Raw genomic sequence first — 20,628 nt, forward strand, 5'->3', positions numbered from 1 at the left:
TTGGGATGCCTACATTTCATATAGAAGTGTGTGGGATGGATTTCACCTCTACTTCTGATTCTACTACCTGCACCTTGGGAGGCAGCAGGTGATGGCCCAAGTACTTGGGTTCCTGCCACCCACATGGGGGAATTGGATGGAGTTTATAGCTCTTGGCTGCAGCCTGGTCCAGCCCCCGCTTGCTGTCACTCTCTCCTCCCTTTGCTCTTTCTTATTCTGCTTTTCAAATAAATAAACTTTAAAAAAAATTTCAAAATGGATTTTATACAATCTTGCATCACAGAATTTCAAGAATCCAAAGGTGCTGTGAGTACTGAAACTCAAAGATTATCAATTCTATCAAGCCTATGACCTTGTAAGAGACTTTAAAAAGCGTTAAGAATCTAAATTTTCCTTAATGTGCTGTACATTTTGATTTAATGCTGTAACTAGTACTCCAACAGTATGTTTCACTTTGTGTTTCTATGTGGGTGCATACTGTTGAAATCTTTATACTAAATTGATATTCTGTATATAAAGAGAATTGAAAAGGAATCTTGATGCAAATGGAAGGGGAGAGGGAGCAGGAGAGGGGAGGGTTGCGGGTGGGAGGGAAGTTATGGGAAAGGGAAGCCATTGTAATCTATAAGCTGTACACTGGAAATTTATATTCATTAAATAAAATTTAAAAAAAAAAAGAATCTAAATTTTCATTTAGCATTCTTTCAGAACAACTTTCTTTTACTTCCCCTTTGTCTTTGTTCTGTTTACACCAAAGCAAAACATAGTAAGATGTCTCTTTAAAATTCAGTTTAAGGGGCTGACTTTCTGGCATAGTGGGTTAAGCCACAGCCTGCAACGCTGGCATCTCATATGGGCACTGGTTCATGTCCTGTCTACTCTACTTCCTGTCCAGCTCTGTGCTAATGAACCTGGAAAAGCAGTTGAAGATGGCATGTGTGCTTGGGCCCCTGCACCCACATGGGAGACCCAGATGAAGCTATTGGTCCCTGACTCCTGGCTTTGGCTTGGCTCACCCACAGCCATTGTAACCATCTGTAAAGTAGACCAGAGATGGAAGATCTCTCTCTGTCTCCCTCAACCTCTCTGTAACTCTACCTTTCAAATAAATAAAATAAATATTTAAATAAAAACTCAGTTCAAGAGACATCTCTGTGACAAGTCTTCCTTTAACTATGTGCCATTGAAATGTCTCTCCCCTGTGCACCCAAGGCCTCTTCTGCACAACTCTAAAGTTGCATTTACATACTCTAAGCTATAGTGTTTGATTTACTGTCAACAACAACAAGGAGCATGAATTATTCCCATTGTCTAGCTGAGTATCTGGAACAACCAGCTATCCAATAAATTTTTTTCAATTAATAAGTGACAAATCATTTCTATTTATACAGTAAGATAATTCCACATAAATGTTCAACATTGTATCTTCAGACATTTCTATTTATTCTTTGTCCTATATTTTAATATACAAAGATATTCTATTTTTAGTTTTTGTGCATAATCTGGATTTCAACATCAGAATTTTCAGCAGATAACATATGTCACCAAAAGAGTTTAAACAAAAAGAGTATACATATATTTTACCTAAATACTGCCTGAAAGAATGGCATGGGTTTATGAACACAGTGATAAATTTATATTCTGAAACTCAGTGATTGTGTTCTACTATGACTTGGGTATATAATTCTTTCTTCAAGCAAAGGGCTGTCAATAGGCAGCTTCCAAAAATAATGAATGTTTGCAGTAATAATTTCATGGGTTGACTGGAACTTAATAGCCTTTATTTCCAATTTAGCTTTGTGATATGTTCCAGTAGAAACAGTCTCAAATGAAATATAGTCTATTACAATACTATTTAACCCTCTATTACTTTGTTAATCCTTTACTGGTTTATTTTGTGTTATGTTTACAGCTGTGGCAGACTATTAGACACCCCACTTTTTACTTTGCTGCATCTATCTTAGCATTTATCAATCTACTCTACCTTATCCAGAAAGGGGCTGTCCTTTGATTCATTATCTGAGTAATAAAGACTCTTCGTTCATCTCTCGACAACCAACCTCCTTCTAGATCCTCTTACTATTGAAGCATCACATCCAACAGAGGAAACAGAAAGATAAAATCCATATTAGTTTGTCCCGGCTACTGTCAGGAGATTAAACTGGGGAAAATGTTAAAAATCTAAAATAAATAAATGGCTTTGGTATGCATAGTTATGGGCAAGTTTGACTGCCAGGAACACAGAATTCAGTGGTTTTAAATTTGCAAACTCCACATATATAGAGACAATTAAGCTTGTTATTATGCACACAGTACAAGCATTACATTCTGGAGGGGGAAATAATGAGATAAAAACTAGGGTACTATTGAGATCATTGGGTTTCTAAGTATTTGACATACAGCAGAGCATTCCTGCAAATAATGTATTTTTTTCAGAGATATATAACAAATTCATTTCAGTTGGTTTTGCAAAAACTACACATAATTGATGTGTATCCTGGGAACACGGGGAAGAAAAAGATCAAAAGTTCCAGAGGTTGGCCGGCACCGTGGCTCACTTGGCTAATCCTCAGTCTGCGGCACCAGTACCTTGGGTTCTAGTCCCGGTTGGGGAGCCAGATTCTGTCCCAGTTGCTCCTCTTCCAGTCCAGCTCTCTGCTGTGGCCCGGGAGGGCAGTGCAGGATGGCCCAAGTGCTTGGGCCCTGCACCCGCATGTGAGACCAAGGGGAAGCATCTGGCTCCTGGCTTCGGATCAGCGCAGCACGCCGGCCGTGGCGGCCATTTGAGGGGTGAACCAACGGAAAAAGGAAGACCTTTCTCTCTGTCTCTCTCTCTCTCAATCTCTCTCTCTCTCACTGTCTAACTCTGCCTGTCCAAAAAAAAAAAAAAAAAGTTCCAGAGGTGCCCAGACACAACTATTTTGAAGATAAACTCTCTAAGGTCTCACGCATATTTCTTTTTTTCCCCCAAAGAATTATTTATTTATTTACTTATTTGAATGTCAGAGTTACACACAGAGAGAAGGAGAGGCAGGGAGAGAGAGAGGTCTTTTATTCCACCGGTTCACTCCCCAATTGGCTACAATGGCTGAAGCTGTGCCGATCCAAAGCCAGGAGCCAGGAGCTTCTTCCAAGTCCCCACACAGGTGCAGGGGCCCAAGGACTTGGGCCATCTTCTACTGCTTTCCAAGGCCACATCAGAGAGCTGAATCAGAAGTGGAGCAGCCGGGATTCAAACCAGGGCCCATATGAGATGCCGGCACTGCAGGCAGTAGCTTTACCCGCTGCACCACAGCGCCAGCCCCATGCGTATTTCTGATAACAATAAGCCACTGCTTAATTATTATCCCCATAATGCCAAAGTCAATAATTCAATGAAAGTATGAATAAAATAGTTTAGGTAGTTGAAGAACAAAAATTCATTGGCAGGAATTTTGCTTTGGATTCTCTGTCATGGTACTCATGGCTATATTGGCTACTGCGCTTTTCCTGATAGTACTGCACAGAGAAGTGGCTAATACCATAGACTCATTTTGCAAGAGATCAGATCAAATCAATATCATAATTCTTTGAATCACCTTTGATGCAACCACACTAAAACCAATCACATGTTTTATCAAGACCACAATGAAATAGCTAGAATGACTACTATAAAAAAAGATGAGAGATAGCAAGTGTATGAGGAGGGAACTCTTACATTGGAGGGAATGTATACTGGCACAACCAATATATAAGTTCATCAGGAAATTATAAACAGAACTACCACGTAATTCAGGAAACCCCAAGTGGGTATATATACAAAGTGAAATCAGTGTCCTGAAGAGGTATCTGTACGAAGTTCACACCAGCATTATTTATAATAGCCAAGGTACAGAAACAACCTCAGTGTCTGCCAATGGATGAAAAGATAAACACATACTACACACACATACACACATACACAGACATATTATTCAGCCATAAAAAGAAGTAATTCCAGCCATTTAAGACAGGGTGGATGAATCTAGAGGATATTATGTGAAGTAAAGTAAGCCAGACAGAGACTGTATGATCTCATTTATATGTGGAACCTAAAAACGGTTTAACTCACAGAAGCAGAGAGTAGCTTAGTGGTTTCCAGGGACAGGGCAGCAGGGGAAGTAAGAAGATACTGGTCAAAGAGTATAAATTGTATGTTATAAGACAAGAGCTCTGGTTGTGTAACACATAGCATGGTGATTATAGTTACTTAGACTGTATGGTTTACTTGAAATTTGCCAACAGAGTAGATCTAATTATCCTCATTCTCCCCACCCCATCCCCCACATACAAATGGGAACTACGTGTGATGATGGATGTGCTAATTAGTGATAACCATTTCATAATGTATACACACATAAAATCAACACATTGTACATCTTGAATATAAAGATATATATATACATTTTTATTTGTTAATTATACCTCTATATAACTGGAAGAAAGCAATTGTGTCATTAAATAAAAAAAATCACATACTTAGGGGCCAGCATTGTGGCGCAGCAGGTGAGCTGAACCTGCAAGGCCGGCATCCCATATGGGTACCAGTTCAAGTACAGGCTGCTCCACTTTTGATCCATCTCCCTTCTGGTGTGCCTGGGAAGTGGAAGATGGCCCAAATGGCCTAAGTGCTTGGGCTCCTGCCACACAAGTGGGAAATCTGGATGGAGTTCCTGGCTTCTGGTTTCAGCCTGGCCTAGCCCCAGACATTGTGGCCATCTGAGGAGTGAACCACTAGATAAAGACCTCCTCTCTCTCTCTCTTTCTCTCTCTCTCTCTCTATATATATATATGTGCATGTGTGTGTGTGTGTGTATAAAACTCTGCCTTTCAAATAAATAAACTTTTTTTAAAGAAAAGCACATATTTAAACAAAATTTCATCAAGTTCATTTTTTTCTTATTTGACAGGTAGAGTTATGGACAGTGAGAGAGAGAGACAGAGAGAAAGGTCTTCTTCCGTTGGTCCACTCCCTCCCCCAAATGGTTGAATACAGCCAGCGCTGCACCAATCCAAAGCCAGGAGCCAGGTGCTTCCTCCTGGTCTCCCATGCGAGTGCAGGGGCCCAAGCACTTGGGCCATCCTCCAATGCCTTCCCAGGCCACAGCAGAGAGCTAGACTGGAAGAGGAGCAACTGGGACTAGAACCCGGCACCCATGTGGGATGCCAGTGCTGCAGGTGGAGGATTAACCAAGTGAGCCATGGTGCCAGCCCCACCAAGTTCATTTTAAAACACAAGATTAACTACAGTGGATGAGATTTCTTTTGGCGTCCTCTTTGCCTGCTCTGGAATTAACGGAGTGCTTATAGAAATGTAGGAACTAGATATTGCAGGAACGTGAGCTATAATTTTAGTAAATCACAGAATCTAGTAGCTACCAATAGAAAAGTTATTGATGAGCCAGGAGATTATTTTTTTTCTTCTAAAGTAGATGCCAAAACAATGAGAATAAAGAAATGAGAACAGTACCAGAAGACTTTCTCAATGGAAACGTAATGTCTGGGACAGAGCTGATAAAAGAAAGTGGTCTCATTGGTTCAAATAAATCGACTTTTCTGCAAACCAAAAATTTAAAGAGCAAGGACATCAAAGATTTAAACTCTTTGATAATAAATGATTTCCTGGACAGAAATCAAGAATGCTTCTATGTTCTCAAGAGTACTCATCATGCTGCTTGCCTTCAGTCAGTGTTAATAATTGTAATATGTCTGTCCCTACTGTGACCTCTGAGAGAACTTGTCTTCCAAGTCATTTCTCCAAACACTACCATCCTTTCCCCTCTGCTCCAGGGCAAGCCCACTTCCTCAGGCAGGGATGGCCCTCTTCCAAATCCAGACCATTCCTGCTGGCAGCTCTTGTCTGGGTCCAATTGGCCTCAGCTGGAGGCCCAGATGGCTCATTCCTCAAACCCCTGCAGGACTTTAGAAGTATCCACCCCTTCCTGATTGTCCTGCTATTAGTGCCATCAAGACTTGAATGTTCTCCCTAAATCCTAACACAGTTTAGTAAAGCACGTAGATGCTATTCCCAGAGAATAGAGTTCGTCATGGAGTGAAGGCAGCTTCCAAAAGGGTGCAATACATTTATCAAATGTAAATAACTGCAGTTCAATTATAGATTTAGTTTTCATTCATAAGATTTCTTGTTTATATAAATAGTCATTACATCTATATTAATCAATATCTTTTGATCTGTCAATCAGCTGATAGAAATTTCATGCTGATAGATGAACAGAAATTATTTGAAAAATATCATGTATAGATAGAAGTATAAATACAATATAGAGATATAGGTATATGGAGATTCTATAGTTAAAAGCTGTATCTGTGTAAGATACAAATATACATTTTTTAATTAGCAATTGGATACTGTTTAAATACACTTATATTGGTGCTAATGTAAATATTTTTAAAGAATTTCTGAAAAATTGTCAGTTTATCTATGGTTGCCACACTATATTAGACAAACTACAAAGATTTTCAGCAAATTTGAAGAGTATGTTTTATTTTTTTTTATTAATTTTTTTATTTTTTTGTCAGGCAGAGTGGACAGTGAGAGAGAGAGACAGAGAGAAAGGTCTTCCTTTTGCCGTTGGTTCACCTTCCAATGGCCGCCGCGGTAGGCACGCTGCGGCTGGCGCACCGCGCTGTTCCGATGGCAGGAGCCAGGTACTTATCCTGGTCTCCCATGGGGTGCAGGGCCCAAGCACTTGGGCCATCCTCCACTGCACTCCCTGGCCACAGTAGAGAGCTGGCCTGGAAGAGGGGCAACCGGGACAGGATCGGTGCCCCAACCGGGACTAGAACCCGGTGTGCCGGCACCGCAAGGCGGAGGATTAGCCTAGTGAGCCGTGGCGCCAGCCTAAGAGTATGTTTTAGATCATGTCATTTAAAATATTGACTCTGTGTCAAATGCAAAATTCAAGCTGGGAGACTTTCTAAGCCAGCCAAGGATGAGGACGGATTGTCACCTCCTTTCAAGTACACATTTGGGATGCTCTATTGTAAGATATGGATTATATGATGGATACAAATTTCACTTTTCGAGTTTCAAAGAACTCCTCAGTCATCTCACAGAACAGGTCAATTGAGGATATGTGTTTCCCAGGGCTTTGGTAACAAATTACCTCAATATAGCAGCTTAAGACAACAGAAATTTATTCACTCACAGCTTTGGTGATGAAAAGTCTGAAGTCGTGATGTTGGCAGGACTACATACCCTATCTGACAGCTCCAGGGACAAATCCTTCTTCACTTCTTTTAGTTTCTGGTGGTAGTCAGCAATCCTTCACATTCCTTGCCTTATAGTAACTAACTCCATTCTCTGCCTCAGCCTTCACATAGTCTCCCTCCCTGTGTCTCCTTTGTGTCTTCAAATCTTTCTCTTAACAAGACACCAGTCATTGAATGCAGGACATACTCCAATCCAGTATGATCTTATCTTTACTTGATTATATCTGCAAAGATCTGATTTCCAAATAAGGTCACAGCCACAGGTACCAGGGATTAAGACATCAGCATATCTTTTTGGTAGACACAATTCAACAAACAACAGGAAAATCTTGAACATGGATCAAAAATCCACTTTGTCAGAGGCTCCAAATACCAATCTGGAGAGATGGGTGCCAGGACACAAAATGCTATATACACAGGAAACAAATAGGATTACAATTAGGACTCTAAAAAGGACAAAAAAAGAAAAGTTGTTGTCCAAACTCAGTTACTTTTGATAGTGAAGGTGAGTGCAATTAATAATTAGGTCAGGGAGTGAGTGTTTATCCTACCAGTAAAGATATCTGCATTCCACATCAGAGTCTAGGTTCACTTCCTGGCTCTGGCTCCTGAAGCCAGCTTCCCACCAATGCACATGTTGGGAGGCAGCATTGATGGCTCAAGTATTGGGTTCCAGGAACCCAAGTTGGAGACCTGGATTTTAATCTCAGATCTGAGCTTTGGCCCTGGCCCAGTCTCAGCCATCATAGGCATCTGAGGAGTAATTCAGCAGATGGAAGCTTGCACGTGCTCTCTCTCTCTCTCTCTTCCTCCTTTTGTCTCTCTTTCTCTCTCTCTACTCCAAGTAGATAGAAAATTGATTAATTAATAAGTCATGACAACAAATATATGTCAACACAGTCCTTAAAAAACCATAATGTGGGGCCAGTGCTGTGGCATGGCAGGTCAAGCCTCCCCCTGCTATGCTGGCATCCCATATGGGTGCCTGTTCGAGACCTGGCTGTTCCACTTCCAATCCAGTTCCCTGCTAATCTGCCTGGGAAAGCAACAGAAGATGGCCCAAGTGCTTGGGCCCCTGCATCCATGTGGGAGTCCCAGAAGAAGCTCCAGGCTTCCGGCTCAGCCTGGCCCAGCTCTAACCATTGTAGCCATTTGGAAAGTGGACCAATGGATGGAAGATCAATCTCCTTCTCTCTCTCTCTCTCTCTCTCTCTCTCTTCCTCTGTCTCTCCTCCTCTCTCTGAAACTCTGCCTTTCAAATAAAAAATAAATCTTAAAAAAAAAAAAAAACTGTAAAGCATGATCACCTTCCTTAGTCTTAAAGGTGAAAAAAAATCACAATATTAAATTCTTGAGTTATGGCTATTACTTTGCATTTGAGTTGTTTTTTTCAAATTTATTTTATCTAAAAGGCAGAGAGACACAAGGAGGGTAAAAGATCTCCCTTCCAGTGGCTCATACTCTCCATCTGCCTGCAACAGCTAAGGCTGTGCCAGACTGAAGCTAAGAGCTGGAAACTTAATCAAGGTTTCCCACATTGGTGGCAGGGACCCAAATATATGAGCCATCACCTGATGCCTCCCAGAGTGTTCCTTAGCAAGAAGCTGGAATTAGGAGCAGAGCTGAAACTCAAACCAAGGCAATCTAGAATGGAATGTGGGTATCCTCAGTCTCATCTTAACCACTACACCAAACACCCACCCCTGAGTTATTTCTTGAATGGGAAACTCCATGTAGGCTTTTTTTTTTTTTTTGTAGATTTTAACAAAATATTTTTAGAAGTATGTATTTATTTATGTGAAAGGTAGAACAACAGAAAGAGAAGGAGAGACAGAGGGAAACAGATCTTCCACCTGGTTCACTCTCCAAATGGCTGCAACAGCCAGGGCTAGACCAGGTCTAAGCCAGAAGCCAGGAACTTCGTGTGGATATTCTACATGGCTGGCAGAGGCCCGAGCACCTGGGCTATCTTCTATCTTCCCAGGTTCATTAATGGGCACCTGGATTGGAAACAAAGCAGCCAGGACTCAAACAGACACTCCAACATGGGATGCTGGCATCAAACAGCTACCCTACAATGCCAGCCCCTGAAATGCGCTCTACTGAGGCATAGCAGGGATATCAGTATTTAATGATGGATTATAATTTTTAGAGTGACACTCGCTAATTTAAAGAAATAAATTATTTATACATTGGGATTTCTGTTTATATCATAATTGAAACCAAGGTTGCTGTGAATTTTTTCATGAACTTAGATTTAGCTACCTTTAAGTTAGAATTTCATACTTTTTTTTAAGAAGATTTTATTTATTTTTATTTGAGAGTTAGAGTTACAGACAGTGACAGGGAGAGATAGAGAGAAAGGTCTTCCTTCTGTTGGTTCACTCTCCAAATGGCCGCAACAGCCAGAGCTGCACCAATCCGAAGCCAGGAGCCAGACACTTCTTCTTGTTCTTGTATATAGGTGCAGAGGCCCAAGGACTAGGGCCATCTCTACTGTTTTCCCAGGCCATAGCAGAGAGCTGGACTGGAAGTAGAGCAGCCAGGACTAGAACCAGCACCCATATGGGATACCGGCACCACAGGCAGAGGATTAACCTTACTGTGCCACAGCGCCAGCCCCCAGAATTTCATACTTTCAATTTATATTAAACAGGCACTCTCAAACATTACTATGTTATACTCCTTCAATGCATTTGATCATTTGGCAGGAATGTTACTGGTTAACTTTCCTAAATCTTGTTTCTCATGCCATCAAAATGAAACCCACCACAGAAAAGCTGAGGGACAGAATCAAGGACTGAACAATAACTGCTTAGCTATCCATAGTTACCGACATTCAAATACTAAAACAGAATAGGGAATTTGGGGGTTATTTGGATTTTTGCAGGACAAAAATATGAAAAAATTAACCAGCTGAGTTTATCTTAAAAACTAGGTCATCTCACAGAATGAAAGGATGGCTGTCTAATTATCTAGAAGCTTGAAACCTCAAACTGGTTAAACCACTGTGTTTGTCTTATTAGAGATTAGCCTTTTAGACATCTTATAAACCTGGCTGGATCCTAGAGAATGATAATCAATTACATAGTTAATGGATCCCCAAGGTTACCACACAAAATGTTAGATACCATAGTAACCGCATAAAAATAAGATATCACAGAGACATTTTTTGTTAAGTATTCAGAATATGCTTATTTGCAAATCTAACTAGAAAAATAGAACAACAAACTGGTTACCCCAACTAAAAGTAAGAGTATCCTAAAGCAGGAAGCCAATTAGTAAGGCCTGGAATCATAAGGAAATTTACAGGTTAAGTGTTATAAGTACTGATCTTTGAACAGAATACCGCTAGAGGGAGACTATATAGAGGAACAAAGGAAGGAGGAAGGAACGAACATTGTCGGAGTAACTACTCAATGTACTGTGTTAGGCAGAGCACCAAACACCTTACTTACATTGTCTAATTTGATCCTCACAGCAGGCCTAGGTGGCAAGTAAGCAGTTAGAATAGGGGCTGACATTGTGGCAACCTGGGACACCAGCATCCCATAAGGGCACCAGTTTGAATCCCAGTTGCTCCACCTCCAATTCAACTCCCTGTTAATGCACCTGGAAAAGCAGCAGAAGTCCTTGGACCCCTACACCCATATGGGAGACCCCAATGATGCTCCTGGCTCCTGGCTTTAGCCTGGCCCAGCCACAGCTGCTGCAACCATTTGGAGAGTGAATATTGGCAGGTGGAATTGTAACTCTTTCAAAAATACATCTTTTTTTTTTTTAATTGCTAATTAACACAAATAGAAGACACTGGAGAGGATATCTCAGCAAAGACGGTCTGAGTCCAGAACCCACATTTTGTTCCATGCCAAGTTATGTCACCTATTCCCATCACATGGTAAGGAGACTGGTCTATTAAAACCAAGGTCAGAATATTGGAAAGGAGCAAGCTCTCAAAGAAAGTGGAACCTCAGCTGCCAGTAGCTCCTCGTCAGTAAACAGGCCTCACACTGAAGTGAAATTTCCTGATTTGGAAATTGGCACTTAATCTTCATTTTATCTTCTACAACTATTTAAAGAAATTACTCCAAGATTTCACTTGTTACAAGGAAATGCGTGGAGGAAAAAGGCAACGTTACACAGCTGCCAGTGGGAGTAATTTTTAGCAGCTTGAATTGATATTAATATAAGCCATAATCTGAGTGTAAATGCGATGCGTCAGTATACCGCCACTTGGTACATTGCAGGGCCATTTTTCTTGACTTGTTTGCTGTCATTTCCCAGATTATATTCCTCTTATATACAAAGGACCATACAGAAAGGGATGGCAAAAAATAAATAACAACTCACTTTTCTTTGAGGTTATTTGGCTTGGTTACACACTCGGGGATCAAATTCTCAAAGGTTTTTAAGTAATTATTCCATAGATGGTTTACATAGGCATGGGCAACTACCAAAGGACACAAAAGTTTCCTGGATAAAGAAATGCCTTAACCAATACAAATTTTAGGTGTACTTTCTTACCGATGAATAAGAATCTATGGGCTTCTTAGTTCACAGTGACAAAAGAGCTATGAATGCCTCATGTACCTCCCCACATGGGACCATGCTTCTATTGGTTAATTAGTGTTGGTAAAAACCAAGTGAAATCCTAAGATAAAAATTCTATAAATTATACATAGGATACATTGGTAAAGGTGTTATCAGCAGCAAGATTCAAGGGTTTTTTTTGTTTTGTTTTGTTTTGCTTTTTGTTTTTTTAGCTGAAATACAGATCCTGCTTAAGGTACATCCTATCCCTTAAGATGAGGATTTTAGCAAGGTAATTTTAATACTCATTAAACTCAAAGTTTTACAAGTGAACCTAAGTAATTAATAATGTGCAAAGATGTTTTCCTCCCTTCATTAAAGCGGGCAGATGTGCAATGCATTAACTCATAAACAGGTTAAGTGCAAAACAGCTTTCCTCCCTCTGGAATTTGCTGAAGAAAAGTGTCTAGGAAAAGAAAAAGAGGGAAAGCAAGAAAAAGGTCAATGCTTTCACAAGATTGTTGGAGAGAGTAAAATAAGAGTTACCTCAACTTACAAATGCTGGCTCATCTGCAGGCTTATTTGCTATGCACAGATTCTGTGCCAAGCATTGAAGGTACAGTCTGAACATGACAGACACAGAGCTTGAGCAAATCTAATTGGGGAGCCACACAAGTAAGTCAGGGGGGAAGACATGTGCTGAGTGATAAGGAGACTCATCTCTGACTTGGAATATTAGGAAAGATTTTTTTTTTTTTTTGGAGAAAGTACTGTGTAAGATGAGATATAAAATACCTGAGCATGAATCATCTGAATGAACAATTGGGGTGAAATGGGTAAAAGTTAGCATGGAGAAAAGGTTTATTAGCAATGTTCCAAGTATCCCTAATACACACATTACAGTTAAGAAACTAAAAAGAGGGGGCCAGCGCCGTAGCTCACTTGGTTAATCCTCCACCTGCGGTGCCAGCATCCCACATGAGCGCTGGGTTCTAGTCCCGGTTGCTCCTCTTCCAGTCCAGCTCTCTGCTGTGGCCCAGGAGGGCGGTGGAAGATGGCCCAAGTGCTAGGCCCCTGCATCCACATGGGAGACCAGGAGGAAGCACCTGGCTCCTGGCTTTGGATCGGCATAGCGCTGGCTGTGGCGGCCATTTGGGGAGTGAACCAACGGAAGGAAGACTTTTCTCTCTGTCTCTCTCTCTCACCGTCTATAACTCTACCTGTCAAAAAGAGAGACAGAAGGACAGAAAGACAGAAAGAAAGAAAGAGAAAGAAACTAAAAAGAGCTCAGTATTCCTGTAGCACAGAGTTCCTTGAGGGGGCCCACTTCACTCAAGAACATTGAGTGGACATTACCAAGTGCCTCCTCCTCAAAGAGGTTAAATCCACTTGTGCAGTCGGAAGTGTGATTCAACCAAGGGCTAACTATACAGAACAGATTGGGGAAAGGAGACCTCGCCTCCCTATCTCCTCTCTTCAGCATCCCTTGTGTACCATAAAAGGTTTGTGAAAATTAAGAACAAAATGCTCATACAGCTCAAACTCATCAGAAGAGGCTTAAAATCTGTCTTAAGTATCAGTGTGCTCACTGGTTCTCTTACAAGAAGAAGTAAATCAAATCTGTGCAGAGAAACAGGAGTAGGTGTCAGTTCTTAGCTGAGGGTAGGAACATGTGGTTAAAAAAAAAAAAAAAAAAAGCCACATGGCAAAAGCATCAGGTAACCCAGGAAAGGGCAGGGGTTGGCCAATAACGCAGTGAGTCCATACATATGGCTCTTTGATCTGAGTGGGAGTTCAGTAAGCAGAATGGAAAATTACACCAGGAGGTAAATACAGCAAAGAGAATATCTTTACCATCCTCTGGGGAAATTCTAAGACCTAGTAACCACACTATTTAGGAAAAGTGGATCCTGAGATCTCTTTAAATGTCAAATCCTTTGTAAACTTGTACAAGGAATAGTAAAAAACTCAAGTTCCTTCTACTACCAGAGAAAGGAGGTAAATTAAAACTGTGGCAGCCACAACATCATTCATTGGTCAATCCCAGCACCACAAAGTGAAGATCAGAACACTCTAACCTATCACTAGGAAGTTTATCCACAAGAGGATAGGTAGGGTTTGCTATGCTGTCCTTTCTCATGCACAGTTCAGATGACTGTGTGTGCATCTTAGAAGTAATAAAACAGGACAAAGATGAAGAAGGAAAAAGGTAACCAAAACGAAAGAGCAGCAAGACCGTACCCACTAAGGAAGATCAGTACATGAGCATGACGTGTCCAATCACTTGTCGAAGTATGTGATGGGTTCTCTTATGGAAAGTGACCCAATTGTGGGTGATAGGTGCAAAGTATACTAAGGGTAGAAAGTAAGAATATAATTTGTTAGGTAAAGTACATGGGATTATCATTTATATAAATTTTACACATCAAAACAAAAGCATATGTTGTTTGAGGGATACATTTATAAGCAATATTTTAAAAACACATCAAGTTCATAAAATGGTTCTCTATGAGGGAAGTAAAAAGAAGATTGGGACTACGTAAATAAAGTAAAGAAGAGCTACTCTAACTATGCTTTAAGTCCAAAGCAAAATGTGAAAATGGTTACATTTTTAAATTTCAGGTAGGTGCACGGGTGTTTGTTATACTGTTCTCTGTGATTATATGATGTGTTTTCCTTGCTTACTTTTCTTCATTGTATTTCTTTATTTTTAATTTTTTAGTTTTTGAAATAACATATTTTTAATTTACAGTACAAAGTATTTATGCTCTTCTAAATAAGGAGTTCAACAAGTAAAAAGTAAAAAACCATAGTTCAGCAGGAATATAGTTTTGCCAAACTTTATTTTATATCATTGTCATATACATTGTTAAGAATGATATACTACTATAGTTTTAATGATGTTATTATTTCAGAATTTATGGTATGTGAGTGAAATTGACATCTTTTCATTTAAGTACTGTTTACGGTTCTTGTTTCCTTTTTCTACCTTTTGAAAATACAGAAAAGGCGAGAGGGAGGAGGAAAGAGGGATGGAGAGGGGAAAAAGCAGAGGGAGCAATGGGAGTTAGGGAGAGCAGAGAGAGAGAGGGAGAGGGGGAGGAAGAGGGAGAGGTGAGGGAGGGAGGGAGGGAGGGTGGGAAGGAGAGAGAGTGTGTGTGTGTGTTTTCAGTTTTCAGGACAAACTGTGAAGCATCAAGGTATATCATCTCACCAGCTAATTATGGACAAGTATCTCATGTCACTGCATTCTGGGAGTAACTGGAAGGCAGTTTTCCATCCAATACAGGGTGATCTTTAGTTTTCTTTCTGTTCCCCCCCCCCCAAAAAAAAAAAAACCACTTTCGAGAACCAATCTGGCTGACGCAACCATTCTCTGTGGCTCAGCTTTGTTTATTTTCTGAAGTTGCTGATTAACTGATGTATTTTATGCCAACTGAAACTTACGGACACATCATCATGTTTGATAGGAATTGTGAGCTAAAATAAAAAGATTTCCTGAAGAATCTCATATGTACTATTGGACACCTTTTAAATCCTTCTAGCCAAGGTGTTCCCTAGCTCTATTTACACCATTGCTGTGAAATCTTAAAATTCTCTAAAATTCTGGATCACATTGCGCCTACATTCCAAAAAAGTCACTTTTCTTCTAAATCAATATGCGGGTATAAGAGATACCTATAATATAGTTTATTACTAACAGTTTATATTTAGCAAGCAAGAGAGTTTTTCATATCCTATGAAGGAGAGAGAGTAGGACACAAAGCTTGTAGCCAATTGGTTACCCGGAGTTCTATTTGCAGAGCTGGGAAAGAGAAACTGAGTCACACTGAAAGACAAATGAGGGGCCGGCAATGTGGCTCACTTGGTCCTCCACCTGCGGCGCCGGCATCCCATATGGGCACTGGGTTCTGGTTCCGGTTGCTCCTCTTCCAGTCCAGTTCTCTGCTGTGGCCCGGGAGGGCAGAGGAGGATGGCCCAAGTGCTTGGGCCCCTGCACCTGCATGGGAGACCAGGAGAAGCACCTGGCTCCTGGCTTCAGATCGGCGCAGCTCTGGCGTGGTGGCCATTTGGGGAGTGAACCAATGGAGGGAATACCTTTCTCTCCATCTCTCTCTCTCACTGTCTATAACGCTACCTGTCAAATAATTTTTTTTTTTAAAAAAGGGAAGACAAATGAACTGAAACCAAGTACAAAGAAAACCAATAAATTTGTATAATTTATTGTCAGTGAGTTATAGGAGCCCAAAGAAATGGACTTCCTGAGATTACATATGATGAGATCAATGACAGATAGAATCAATGGATAAGGATACTTCTAAATGGGAAAATAAATGACATACAGAGCAATGTTGAGACATCCTCCATAGCACAGAGGGAGCCCTGAACACAAAACCCAGATTGTCGGGGAAAATTGCACTATTAGAGAAGAGTGGGATTCTATGATTTAAGAACATAATATTTTTCACTATTTATCCATTATGTGTCATGTCAATACCCACTATCAGTCCACTAGCCCCACCTTCCCAGAAATAAGGCAAAAAGTAGCTGAGGGTCACAAAGTAATGCAAATTATAAATTATCACTTCCATGCTTGTACTGAGCTATCCAGCATTATTTGCATTTACTTAAAATATATTTGAGTGAATTCTGAAGGTGAAGTAGGGACCAAGAAGTTATTATATAAATACAATTAAATGAAAGAAAAACTACTGCATACTTAAGATAAAACCTATGGTCTGGCTACAGTTTGGAAGTACTGAAAGGGTAAACTATGGCTTTGGATTTTTCTGGTCCAAGGCAGAAATTTCACTAGCAGAACTGGAAGCAAGGGAACAACTGATTATTAATCTGAAAGCAACTGCTACACAGCTGTTGCTGCTTTTGTGCTAAATAAGAGATGGATTTACTTCCTACCTATAGGATTGACAGTTAAGTTACCACTCATTTAACCTGATTATAAACACACATGATATATGTGACCATGTGCATCCACACAAGTGACATACATATGCATGTAGAAAAACTGCTCCAAAAATATATTTATGTAGGTATAAATGTATTAAGATTAAACCTAAACCTTGCTTGAAACAATTAAGAGCCAACTACTACAAAATCATGATATAGTTCCTCTCATTACTAAGTGAGTTAAAAAAGAAAAGAAAAAAATAAGTACAATGAAACAAGAACTAGAGCCTCTGGCAGATGCTTCTCTTGTGTGATGTTTTTTCCTAACAGGAATGAAATGCAGATGAAAATGAAAAGTGAAAGTTTAAATGTGTTTTGTATAAATGTGAGGAGTAAACATGTCAAATGGCAGAATTAGTAGCACATGTGTTGGGAAAGAAGCGTGATATCATTTGAAGAGCTAAAATTGGAGGCAAGCAATGACAGTGACCAAGAAACGAATTGCCTAGGTGTAAATTCCAATATAGGAGATGAGAAACAGAGCAGAGGTGAGAGAAAGGGTAGAAGAAACATTCCTAACAAATGATATTTCTTTGGGTTTTTTAAAAATGTGTGGGGAGAGGAAAGTGAGCTAAGTTATGACTAAGGGAAATGCAGGGAGAAGTCCACACTCACATACTTTCATGAGCAACCAAATAATTTAACTTGTGAGGGTGATATTAACACATCCTTAAAAGGACTGAGGTAAGCAGCAGAGTAGATGAGGGAGAAACATGCTACTTAACAACTAAGAGCTGATGAAATGTTTATACTGTGACACCTTAGTAGTACACCAAGAAGATGGAGGGTGAGTCTTACAAGTACATTTCTAATACAGTGAAAGTTTATCCCCTTAAATCGCAGCACCAAACAATGCTGCGGAAAATCTCCCTGAGAAGTATAATACCCTTCTGTGATCAAATAAACATACAGAATAGTATTTAATTCCTTCTTAGTAACAGAGTCCTAATCATGAACAACATGTCTTAGATGCTCAAAGCCATTGAGATAGGCAGTTTTCAGACTGAATTTCTCCCACCTGCCAGTCCATTCTAACAGCCAATTTTAGGCACCTCTTTCTTTATGTGGCAATTCCAACAACATAGAGGAGAGCCACCATACTAAATGACTTCACATCGTTGGCTGCTCCAGTTTTCTAAACAGTTTCTTACTTTATCCCCAGGCTGGCTTCCAGATACCCATTTGCTCACTTGCTGGTTGTCACGTAACATGAACTAAAGATTGACAGGAGGAAAATTACTTTTTGTCATTTTATGGAGTATTGACTCAAAAAAGGAAAAATATGGCTCTACTCTCTGCTAAGTAGCAAAATGTATAGGCTTAGTCATGGGCTAGCTGTATTCTTTTTCTGAGATATTTTCAACTACATTTTGGATAGTGAAAATTACATAGTATCTGATTGTTACAGTGATACAGATCTCGCAGTGTCACCCTCTTGCACTCACCCTTGTTCAGACTATCCATACTCTTAGCCTTCAGCATTTTCCCATTTCTCACATTGCCATTTCTGAGTTGCAGAAAAGCTTCAAAGAATCCCTCCTCTGTTATGAGGTTCAGGACAGGATATACACAAAAATAACATTTTTAGGATAATACGTCATTCCCTAAAACAAATTTTCATCAACTCCTATTTCTTATCTTCCTTCCCTTCATTCAGAGGGAACGAGAGCAGTTAGATGGGAAGAAAAAAAAAAGTAAAGCTTTTCCCCCTTGAAAATCCACTGCTCAATAATTTAAGCTCTTGCTACTACTCCTAATATTTTCTTTGGTTTAAGAGTGTGTTACAAGATACAGCCGCTCAGAATGTGAATGTATATATAAGCTTAATGAAAATCACTTGGATACCTAAAGGGACGTTCTTATGCTTCCCTCTCAAGTCAGTAGGTATAGAAAAATGACCCTTCTGCTGTAGAAGGATTTCAGGGTTTGTCATGTGGCTTTGTTTTTTGTTTGGTTTGTTTTTTGTCTCCTTTTTAAAAAGGAAGGTATCCTTCACTCAGCAGCCGGAAAAGTTCTGTATTGGTTAGCAGTGTCTGTATATAAGGACAAAGAGCCAGGGACAAAGAGGAGTATTAAATGTGTTATCTATTATAAGAAAAGTCATAATGGCCTAATAACTGGACTAGAATCTGAAAGCTCCTCCAACTAAAAGGACTACATGAAACCAGAAGAAGGTAGCACGAGGAGCAAAGAGAAACCTGGGTACCAAAGAGCCAGAATGAAACGCTACTCAGCCCTGAAGTTCAAAGGATGATTTATCCTTCTATGATCTGCTTGTTCCCCAAATGACTAATCACAATATGTCTCCAACCTAAGTCTTCCAGCTTTCTAGGATTAGTCTTCCTTTGGTTATATTTGAAAGAGCTCAAGCCTCTAACCTTCACAATCTTATAAAGATTTTGATATTTTTCACAGGAAATCTGAGAATTTCTGGAGTCAAGTGCTCTCATGGCCACCTCTCACTCCGTTTCAAGACGGTACCACAACCACCTAAAATCTATTCTTGTACACCTGTGCTTTTAAGGTCCTCCTGATCAACCTCTACATTCCTTCTCCACCACGCTCTGCTCTCATGGACATTTCTCACTGGGAAACACTGCCTCTCAAAGCCCAGCTTCCTAACATATTATTGCTACATCACCCACCATAGACATCCTAAATTTCTCCTTTTCTAGTGCCTTCAACACCTGTTTCCCAGGCTACCTAAAAAAAACTCTAGATCTTTTTTACGAAAAGTTATTTAGCACTCAGTTCTTCCTTCCATTTCACAATCATGAGTCTACTTTGGAATCACACATCTTACCAAAGTCCAGGCCCCACCCTAGGCCAAATGAATTACAGTTTCTATGAACAAGCGCCAGACAGCACTAAAAAGTCTTAAAAGTTCAACAGGTGAGCTATCGCTTTAGCTTTTTAAGCTTTAGCATACATTAAGAATCACCTAAAAATCGTGTTAAAATGCAAATTCTGAATCAGTAGACCTGAGGTGGACCCTAAGTTTGCATTTCTAACAAGTATTCAGTCCACAGTTAAAAAAGCAAGATTCAGTATATAATTACTATACTGAATCGATCTTCTGTATATAAAGATAATTGGAAATTAAAAAAAAAAAAAAACCTGGTGTTAAATTGGAAATGGCATAGAAAATTAATTAATTTTTAAAAAAAAAATTATGTAGGATCTCTGTCCTTAATGTGCTGTACACTGTTATTTAATGCTATAACTAGTACTCCAACAGTATTTTTTCACTTTGTGTTGCTATATGGGGGCAAACTGTTGAAATCTTTACCTAGTATATACTAAACTGATCTTCTGTATATAAAGAGAATTGAAAATGAATCTTGATGTGAATGGAAGGGGAGAGGGAGCGGGAAAGGGGAGGGTTGCGGGTGGGAGGGAAGTTATGGGAGGGGGGAAGCCATTGTAACCCATAAGCTGTACTTTGGAAATTTATATTCATTAAATAAAAGTTTAATAAAAAAAAAAAAAAAAAAAAAAAGCAAGATTCAGGGCCGGCGCTGTGGCTCACTTGGTTAATCCTCCACCTACAGCGCCAAAATCTCATATGGGTGCTGGGTTCTAGTCCCAGCTGCTCCTCTTCCAGTCCAGCTCTCTGCTGTGGCCTGGGAGGGCAGTGGAGGATGGCCCAAGTGCTTGGGCCCTGCACCCCATGGGAGACCAGGAGAAGCACCTGGCTCCTGCCATTGGATCAGCACAGCGCGCCAGCCACAGCGGCTATTGGAGGGTGAACCAGTGGCAAAGGAAGACCTTTCTCTCTGTCTCTCTCTCTCTCTCACTGTCCACTCTGCCTGTTAAAAAAAAAATGACCAATGGGACAATACCCCATAATTAGCATCCTGACATGAGACCTTTACAAAA

The sequence above is a fragment of the Lepus europaeus genome, chromosome 2 (genome assembly GCF_033115175.1).
Source record: "Lepus europaeus isolate LE1 chromosome 2, mLepTim1.pri, whole genome shotgun sequence".
NCBI classification, from domain to species: Eukaryota; Metazoa; Chordata; class Mammalia; order Lagomorpha; family Leporidae; genus Lepus; species Lepus europaeus.